We start from the raw sequence: 8,583 nt of genomic DNA, 5'->3' as shown, positions 1-8,583 counted from the left end.
CAATACTTCAAGTTTTTATGTGTACATCACTGCATCTAAATTTCATTTGTTTGCTTCAACACAGTTTAATTTGTATTCTAAACATGGTCTTATATACCCAAGTTTTGTATGGACTAGTTCTGTGTTTATGAATTTCTGGAAGTTCTGAATTTTTTTATGATTTATTTATTTTGCTGTTAATGTATATATTAGCAAGAGTATATATTTGGTGATAAAATATTATTACTTATGAGGAAAATGTTGTTTTGTGCAACAGTTTTACCAGCAACCCAAATCTGTTGTTGCTTTTTTTTTCACTGAACACATAGGATGCACTGTATGTCCTGCTCTCTGTTGTTAGAATTCTAGCTGTTAATGTTATAACCAAATAAATAAATAACAAAATTTCTGTCATTGACTTTGGATTCAAATGTGTTTTTGCTTTATGGACCCGGATTTGACAATAGACCTCCAAAAAACATGCCAACATTTTATATTTAGGTTTAGGGGTTTGTTCAAATCAAAATATTAGCAAAAGCAATAAATAATAATAATAAATGTATTATTTTACATTTATATTTAGTCATTTAGCAGACGTTTTTATCCAAAGTGACTTACAAATGAGGACAATGGAAGCAATTAAGAGCAACAAAAGAGCAATGATTATAAGTCCTATAATAATTCTCTAAATAATATAATAAATAAAAAAAGTAATGCAAAATTGCATGTAAAAAATGCAAGCTTCTAGAGGACACAAAAGTAGGTTGACCACATCTGCCGTTCATACGGGACACGTCCCAGCCAGGATTTTAATAATGCCTAAAACATCCAGAGCAGTTTGACCAATAACATGCAGGTATTGTACATAATCGACCAATCGTGGGGCTGCATGTGAAAAGGTGAGATCTAGAGGGAACGAAGCGATGCAAATATGCGCATGTGTTTGTTCTTTTTGATTGACTTGAAGCATTGCTGCACACAAATCCCCCCAAATAAACAAAGTGCACCACAATGCTTCAAGTCAAATGAACGAACAAACACGTGAAAGCGATTCAAAATCATAAGAAGCTGTCTGCTCTGCTCTTTATAGTACTCATGAATGTTACACAACGATCAACCTGCACAGTGCAAATAGCCAAAACCTGGATATTTTAGGCAACATTAAAATCCTGGCTGGGACGTGTTCCGTATGAATGGCGCATATGGTCACTGGCTGTTTTTGAAGGAGTTATTGTTGATGTGCCTAACTTGATGGTGAAATTGTGATGAAACGATGGGTTTGCTGGAACCACAAGCAGTTCTGTCTTGGTAAGGTTGAGTTGAAGGTGATGGTCCTTGATCCAACAAGAAATGTCTGTTAGACAAGCTGTGATGCGAGCAGCTATCGTCGGATCATCAGGATGAAATGAGAGGTTGAGTTGAGTGTCATCAGCATAGCAGTGGTATGAAAAGCCATGTTTCTGACAGAACCTAATGATGCCATGTAGACAGAGAAGAGAAGTGGTCCAAGAACTGAGCCCTGAGGCACCCCAGTAGTTAGATGTTGCAACTTGGACACTTCACCTCTCCAAGATACTGAAGAACCTACCTGACAGGTAAGACTCAAACCACTGGAGTGGGTTCCTGAGATGCCCTTAGTCAGTGGGGTTGATAGGACGACCTGGTGGTTAACCGTGTCAAAAGCAGCGAACAGATCAAGCAAGATAAGTACTGAAGATTTGGATTCCGCTCTTGCCAGTCTTAGGGCTACAACAACTGACAGCAAGGCAGTCTCAGTTGAATGTCCACTCCTGAAACCAGATTGGTTGCTGTCAAGGAGGTTGTTCTGTGTGAGAAAGGCAGAGACTTGGTTTAACACAGCTCGTTTAAGTGTTTTTGCAATGAAAGGAAGAAGGGAAACTGATCTGTAGTTCTCTAAAAGGATGGTTTGAGGGTGGGTTTCTTAAGTAGTGGAATTATACAAGCCTGTCTAAATGTTGAGAGAAAAACACCAGTGAGGAGGGATATGTTAATGATGTGAGTGAGTGCAGGTACAACGTAGGAGAAATGGCTTGAAGGAGATTAGATGGAATAGGATCAAGCAGACAAGTAGTAGGATGATTAGAAAGGATGAGTTTGGAGACTTATGCCTCAGATATTGAAGAGAAGGATGTGAATGAGTGTATGTTTGCTGGTGAGATGTGCTTGACGGATTGTGTTGTGGAAAATTGTGCACTGATGTTTTTAATTTTATTAATGAAAAATGTGACTATTAGAGTCGTCAGCTATTAGAGTGTTTTAAAAAGCATGTGAGAGTTAGACGAATTGTTAATTTTGTTATGGTAGTATGTCCTTTTAGCAGTGGAGACATTAGTGGAGAAGGAAGAGAGGAGAGACTGATACATATTAAGGTCAGTTATTATTTATTTATTATTTATTATCAGTTAATTTTTATTTATTTTATATTATGTTCATCCAATGTTGCTGCCACACCTGAAAGAGGGCCAGAACTGCTGACTGACATCGGACTGTGGTGCACCATTAGCCTACATTTATAGGAAAATGGTGTAGATCTCTACCAAACACCTGCCTTTTCGAGTTACTGGGTATTACCAATTCATTGTGCAATACCCTATCACTACATTGATCAGTATGGTGGCAGTGCAGCTTCTGCCCCTTACCTCATCCACCCAGTCAATTGAAGGACTTTTTGATTATAGTTGGCGTGAAAGAGGATTGCAGTATTTGGTGGACTGTGAGGGATCCGACCCGAAAGAGAGATGCTGGGTCTTGACTTGGAACTTCCTGGACCATGTGCTCATTAGCAGCTTTTCCACTTTCGGGCCAGTTTGAGCCAGTGCTTTTAATGGACGGGGCGGGGATAATAGCATCGCACCTGTAGCACCAAGGCAAAAATCACACTGTGTTTCCATCATCGGGCCAGAAGCTCCGCTGCACTTCACTAAAACCTGCCCTTTACACGCTTCTCAGGAACAACATCATGCAACACCATCATTTCACCAACAAAGAGAAGTTATCAGAAAACGATTAAGAAATAAGTCACTGGAACATCACATCACGATCACAAAATGAACATGATAAAATCGTGTGTTTGCATGCTTTGTTAAATATTTAAATCCAAAAGCATCTATGTTTTACAATAATAAGTGATACACTGATCATAATGAAATAAAAATTAGTCACACAAAAATAAAGTGGTTAAACATTTTATTCAGTTTATTCAGTTGAGTCTGTTTATTTGTAGTCACAGTAGCCTATATACGTCACATTTAGAAAGCCCCCAAACAAAAAGCATTATTATATTTTTATGACATACGTGGAGATAAACTCTCGAGAAGAGACTTTTGACATATAAAATATGTTACTTAATAAATAGTAAAGTATTGTTAGGGACTTGGCAAACAACCAGAATTTTGCTGTTTGCTCTGCAAACACATACAATTTCAGTTCAGTAATCCTCTGCTCTTAAGTTCTGCTTATAGCAAACATGACAGATGCAAGTGCCATTATGTCCATGTTAAGATGAGGAAAATGTATGAAACAGATCAACAAAATTAGCTAAAGCTGAAACTGAAATAGCTAAAAACATGTACATGACTTTTAAAAAGCTTAAAGGACATCACAGCATCAGCTGATATGAAATCTGTCCCCAACTGACCCACTGAAGAGTAAACCATCCAGCAAATATACCAGATTAAAATTTGGGATACTTATCAGCCTTGTCCACAGTTAGGAGCTGGGAACACACAGGATATCATTCTTTCTTGATTTTGGTGTGAGAGAAAATAATAACTTGATTCTTTTGAGAGAGCTCAGGAGCCAGCTTAGTTCTCTGGGGGACAATAAGTGCTAAAATTCTCTGCGGTGACAGCACAGCATCAATGATCGGCCCCTAAAGCAGATTATAGGCCAACATGAATAGAGCCCACCAATACTAGGGGCTAAAAGAGGACCCCAGAACCCCAGATAACTCATTCTTCCTCTTACAATGTCCCCACAAGAAGCCAGATCGTAGTATCGCATAAGCCCACTATCCTAAAAAATATTGACATACATGGCCCCCTCATAAGCAGATACAGGTTAATACTTATTTAAGGTCTGGCGGTTGACATATTACTGCTTGTCAATCAACCTCCTTACCTGAAAGAGAATATCAATTCATATTATAAAAAGAAAGTTATAATATAATTCCATCAGAAGACCTACCCTTATCCGAATATGCCCACTTGCCTATTCTATATAGAGAAAAAATAAATAAATAAATAACAATATTCTAAATGAGCATGTCTAAAATAATTAAAATAACTTTTGAGGTTCTAGTGCATCAATAAAAGGCATGAGTTGAAGGAAACAACATAACTGCGCTGTCGAAAATGCTGGGTTGTTTCAACTCAACTTTGGGTCAAATATGGACTAACCCAACTGTTGGGTTACATTTTTTTATTACATTTTTGACCCAAAAGTTGGGTTAGTCCATATTTGACCCAAAGTTGAGATAAAACAACCCATTTTAGACATTTCTCCCATCAAACAGAGAGGAACCAGAGCCAGAATTGGATTAACAAATTAAACTGAATCTAGCCGAGCACCTCACCCTCTCTTCAGGCTGAAGGAAATTGTCTGCTTTCAAAGATTAGAAACGCACCTAACAAGCTTGTCACCAAGGTGACAGCAACCTAGTTAGCAGGTAATTGCCTGAAGTGGACTTGAGAGCTCCACTGTGGGAGACTTCACTCAACGAGTGTGAGAATTTTGACACAGTCAAAGCGGTACCTCCCAATAACCATATAAATAGAAGACAATGGACCTAATTGCCATCAGTGTCCTGCAGCTGTTCTGTCTTAATGTTCCTACGCTTCGCTCTTTTTCTAATGACTTGAAGTTCAGAAGACTTTTAAAATAGCATCTCAGTGCATCTGAATGCAGAGCCTCTCGTATGCATCCAAGGTCCAACACATGATGATAGATAAATGCTCTCTTGGGTGAATGTAGGTGGCTCTACACAAAAGTCACAGCTCTGCTCAAACAGTTCTCATTTCACAGATGACAGTCTTTGATGTCTGAGGTATTTGGTGTGAAATTACTGTGCTGTTAAAAGGGAAATTCATTTTCAGCTGGACTCTGAAAGGACAACAAAATGTGGAGGAGTAAGTGCTGGTATTGTGTGAAAGGTCATTAATGTGGGACAATAAAAAAAAAGCAAAGTTTAACACCTGGCAAGTAACTTCTCTATCATATCCTTACTACAAAAAAAAAATTGATAAGGCAAATGGTAAGCAATATCTCTATATTATATGTGTGCTTGTAACTTTTAAGATTCTGTCGATTAATCTAAAACTCACTTGCAAAATAGATTTAAATTTTGCTTTGATTTAATGCACAAATTCATTATTATTCTTATTCCATCTAACTATTTAGGTTCCTTGATTCTAAACAATTATTTCAGTGATATTGATGAAAGGGCAGCAGAGCAAAAATGAAACCTGCTGCTCTAAATTTCCATTTTCACCTTTCACATTCATAAAATAATAGCAGGGCTTATTTCTCAATATTAGAGCAAGAGATCAGAAAAGCCCTCCCATCAAATATATTTTGAAAAAGTATGTATAAATGGGAATGTCTCTCCCTTGTCTACTTCAATCAACCAAAAAGCATTTTAATACCAGCTGTAAACAAGGGCAAATTCAGATCAACAAAACAGTAATGTAACAGCAGAAACAATACAACCATCTTCATCTGCATACACAGATACATACATTCTTCTCACATACTATAACAAATCTCAACTGCTTGATTGCTTGTGTCGACACAAGGTGTAAACAATATTATCACCCAGCTCTAATCTACAAAATGCAATTTAAAGCCATGAAGATATTAAGATATTATCAACATTCATATCATTATTTTCTGCAAAGCTAATTTGAGACAATGTGTATTGATAAAATCGCTATACAAATAAATTTATCTTGAAGTCTTGAAAATGTATTTTCATTACTGTTCAAAACAATGGACCTTACGTCATGTATTTCAGATCTAGTGCATGGATTAATTGCAATACTGAAGCATTTTTTTTTTTAAACTAAATTATAATGTTTGGGGTTTAGTATGCTGGTGCTATGGAAGGTTTCAGGTAGCCTTTCTGAAGTGTTAGATGAATGACTACGAACAATGTGTAATGAGAATGTTGGGACATGACACTCACAGTTGTTCTTGTAACATCATGTTTTGACTGCCTGCTCCGTTTGGATTCACAGAAAAGACACCTGAGCTTAAACCTCTGAATGTATCATTAAAGGGCTCTGCCATTTTTTTTTTTTTTTTTTTTTTTTTTTTTTATTGTTGAGGCAATTACACATAGTGTCATCGTTACAGTCAGCTCCAGCTCAATTCTAGTCATTACTACACTTTAAACCCTAATGCTCAAAGGAGTTAATTGTATGGAGCAGGGGGAAATTAAATGTTAAAAATGGTTTAATAACCCTGACTAGTTTAAATTAATTTAACCTTGATGAGCATTTAGAACATTCTGTTTCTTTTAAGTTCACAAAACTGACATTTTAAATAAGCATAAATGTTTTACTGATTTGATTTGAATTACTTTTGTCTTTTTTAATTTACATGAACTTAGATTTTGTAAGTTTTCTTTGTGATGATCACATAATCACGGGTGTGCGAACATTTGAGAAGCTCCATTGCAATAACCTGCAGCTGGCAGCCCCATAGCTCTTGACTGGTAAAGCTAAGCATGGTTGAGCTTGTTCAGTACCTGGATGGGAGACTTTCGGGGAAAGTTAAGGTAGCTGCTGGAAGAGGTGTTACTCCATTATCAGTAAATGAAGAAGTTTCCCATTGTTCCGTATGGAGTACCACAGGGCTCAATACTAGGAGTGTTTGCTTTTCACCTTGTATATTACCTGGAATACATCATTAAGAAACATGGAGTTAGTTTTACTTCTAAGCTGACTCAGCTCAATATTTATTTGAAGATGAACAAAACATACCAATTCATAAAAATAACTGAATGCACAGTTGATATGAAAAATTTGATAACTAGTAACTTGACGTATCCAGCTAAAAACCAAAATTGCTGCCTCCTATAAAACTGCTTGAATTGAACTACTTTTCAAAATAGATTAACTTTACTGAACTTAACCAACACTGAACTGCCTTGAGTTGAATAATGACACTGCTTAGAGCTGCTTAGCCTAAAGCAGAATTTTTCTTATTGTGAAGCTACTTTGAAACCATTTGCATTGTTGAAAGACGCTATAGAAATAAGGTGACATGACTTTTGACCAACTTTTGACTTTAATCTTTAGATGTTTAAACGTTTTTCATTAATTAGCACTTTGTCTTTTTGTGGATGATGCATTACATGGGTTAAATCTGATGGATTTTGGACTGGTTACATGTAATTAACAAGCAGAAAACCAATCACTTTTTCAGCACAATTCCATTGTGTGAACCCACCCAGCAGTGAAGTGTGCTTATATCAGCGTAAGTGTATCAATGACAAGGTGACTAGAAGGGGGAGAGGAGAGGGGTTATCATTAGTGAAGCCTGCTGCTGCTGTTCACGACCTGTTCCAGTAATTACTTCACAAAGGGTGGTTTTTGCCATCCCACTGTTTTTCCCACAAAAGGCAGGCACAAAATTCCAAGTGGCCTCAGACTTACAATCTCCTTGCCTTAAACCGGGCAAATTGCTAAGCTTGGCCATTCTTCTGCTCCGTAATTGCATTTTAGTGCCCAGCCCCCTGTCTGACCGCTCAACACTGGGGATGCCATTGAACGCAGGGTAAATTAGGGGTTAATTAAGGATTTAGAACAAATGGGGGGGGGGGGGTATTTGAAAATATCAAATTAGACAGTGTCTGCAACATGCAAAACTGTATATGGATGCAATACTAAATAAATATATATTACAATTCTCTGTTGTTTGTTGTCGGGTAAAATGTGAGAAAATGCGAGATGAATTGGTGATATTCAGAAAATATATAATGTCTGAATAAATCTGATAAAAAAAATCAACAATTCCACGTCTACAGTGCAGTTTCATTTCTCAGTGAAACAATATTATATATATATATATATATATATATATATATATATATATATATATATATATATATATATATATATATATTAACTATAAAGATAATGATATTAGCGTCCCGCGCAGCGAACGATATTGCTTGTGTATTCTAAGTGGACGCCGTCTTCTGCTTTAAATTCTTGAGCTCGTTACAGCAGGATTGATTCTGATTGGTTGCCAATGTTTTTATCGTTCATCAGAAAAAAAAATTGTTCTGAAAGTGATTCCAACGATATCGTTTCCCTGTGCCTTTATCGTTATAGTTGTGGTGTGGACTCCGCTATTCTTTAAAGGCCATGGTGCAGGTTAACCTCCACTTTCGATTAATGGGTACATAAATCACTCAAGAGGTATATATAATTTTTAAAATGTCTCAAAAATGGTCTTAAAGACCTATTGTTTTAGTTTTTGATATTAATGTTTTTTATGCAACTCGGTGATGTTGGGGAAAAGTCGAGGAAAGGTAGCCTCAGCCTAGTATGATGCCGCATTCCAGGCAACCCGTAACCC

General features: G+C 36.8%; 1 protein-coding gene across 1 annotated transcript in view; it reads left to right on the top strand.

Moving 5' to 3' along the window:
- zyg11l (zyg-11 family member, cell cycle regulator, like) overlaps positions 1–8,583 on the top strand; it is a 220,955-nt gene that overhangs the window by 126,511 nt on the left and 85,861 nt on the right. The gene's annotated exons all lie outside the window — the stretch shown is intronic.

The sequence above is a fragment of the Carassius gibelio genome, chromosome A2 (assembly GCF_023724105.1).
Source record: "Carassius gibelio isolate Cgi1373 ecotype wild population from Czech Republic chromosome A2, carGib1.2-hapl.c, whole genome shotgun sequence".
Classification (NCBI taxonomy): Eukaryota; Metazoa; Chordata; class Actinopteri; order Cypriniformes; family Cyprinidae; genus Carassius; species Carassius gibelio.
Note: the sequence above shows the minus strand (reverse complement) of the source record. Positions and strands in the feature narration are given on the sequence as shown.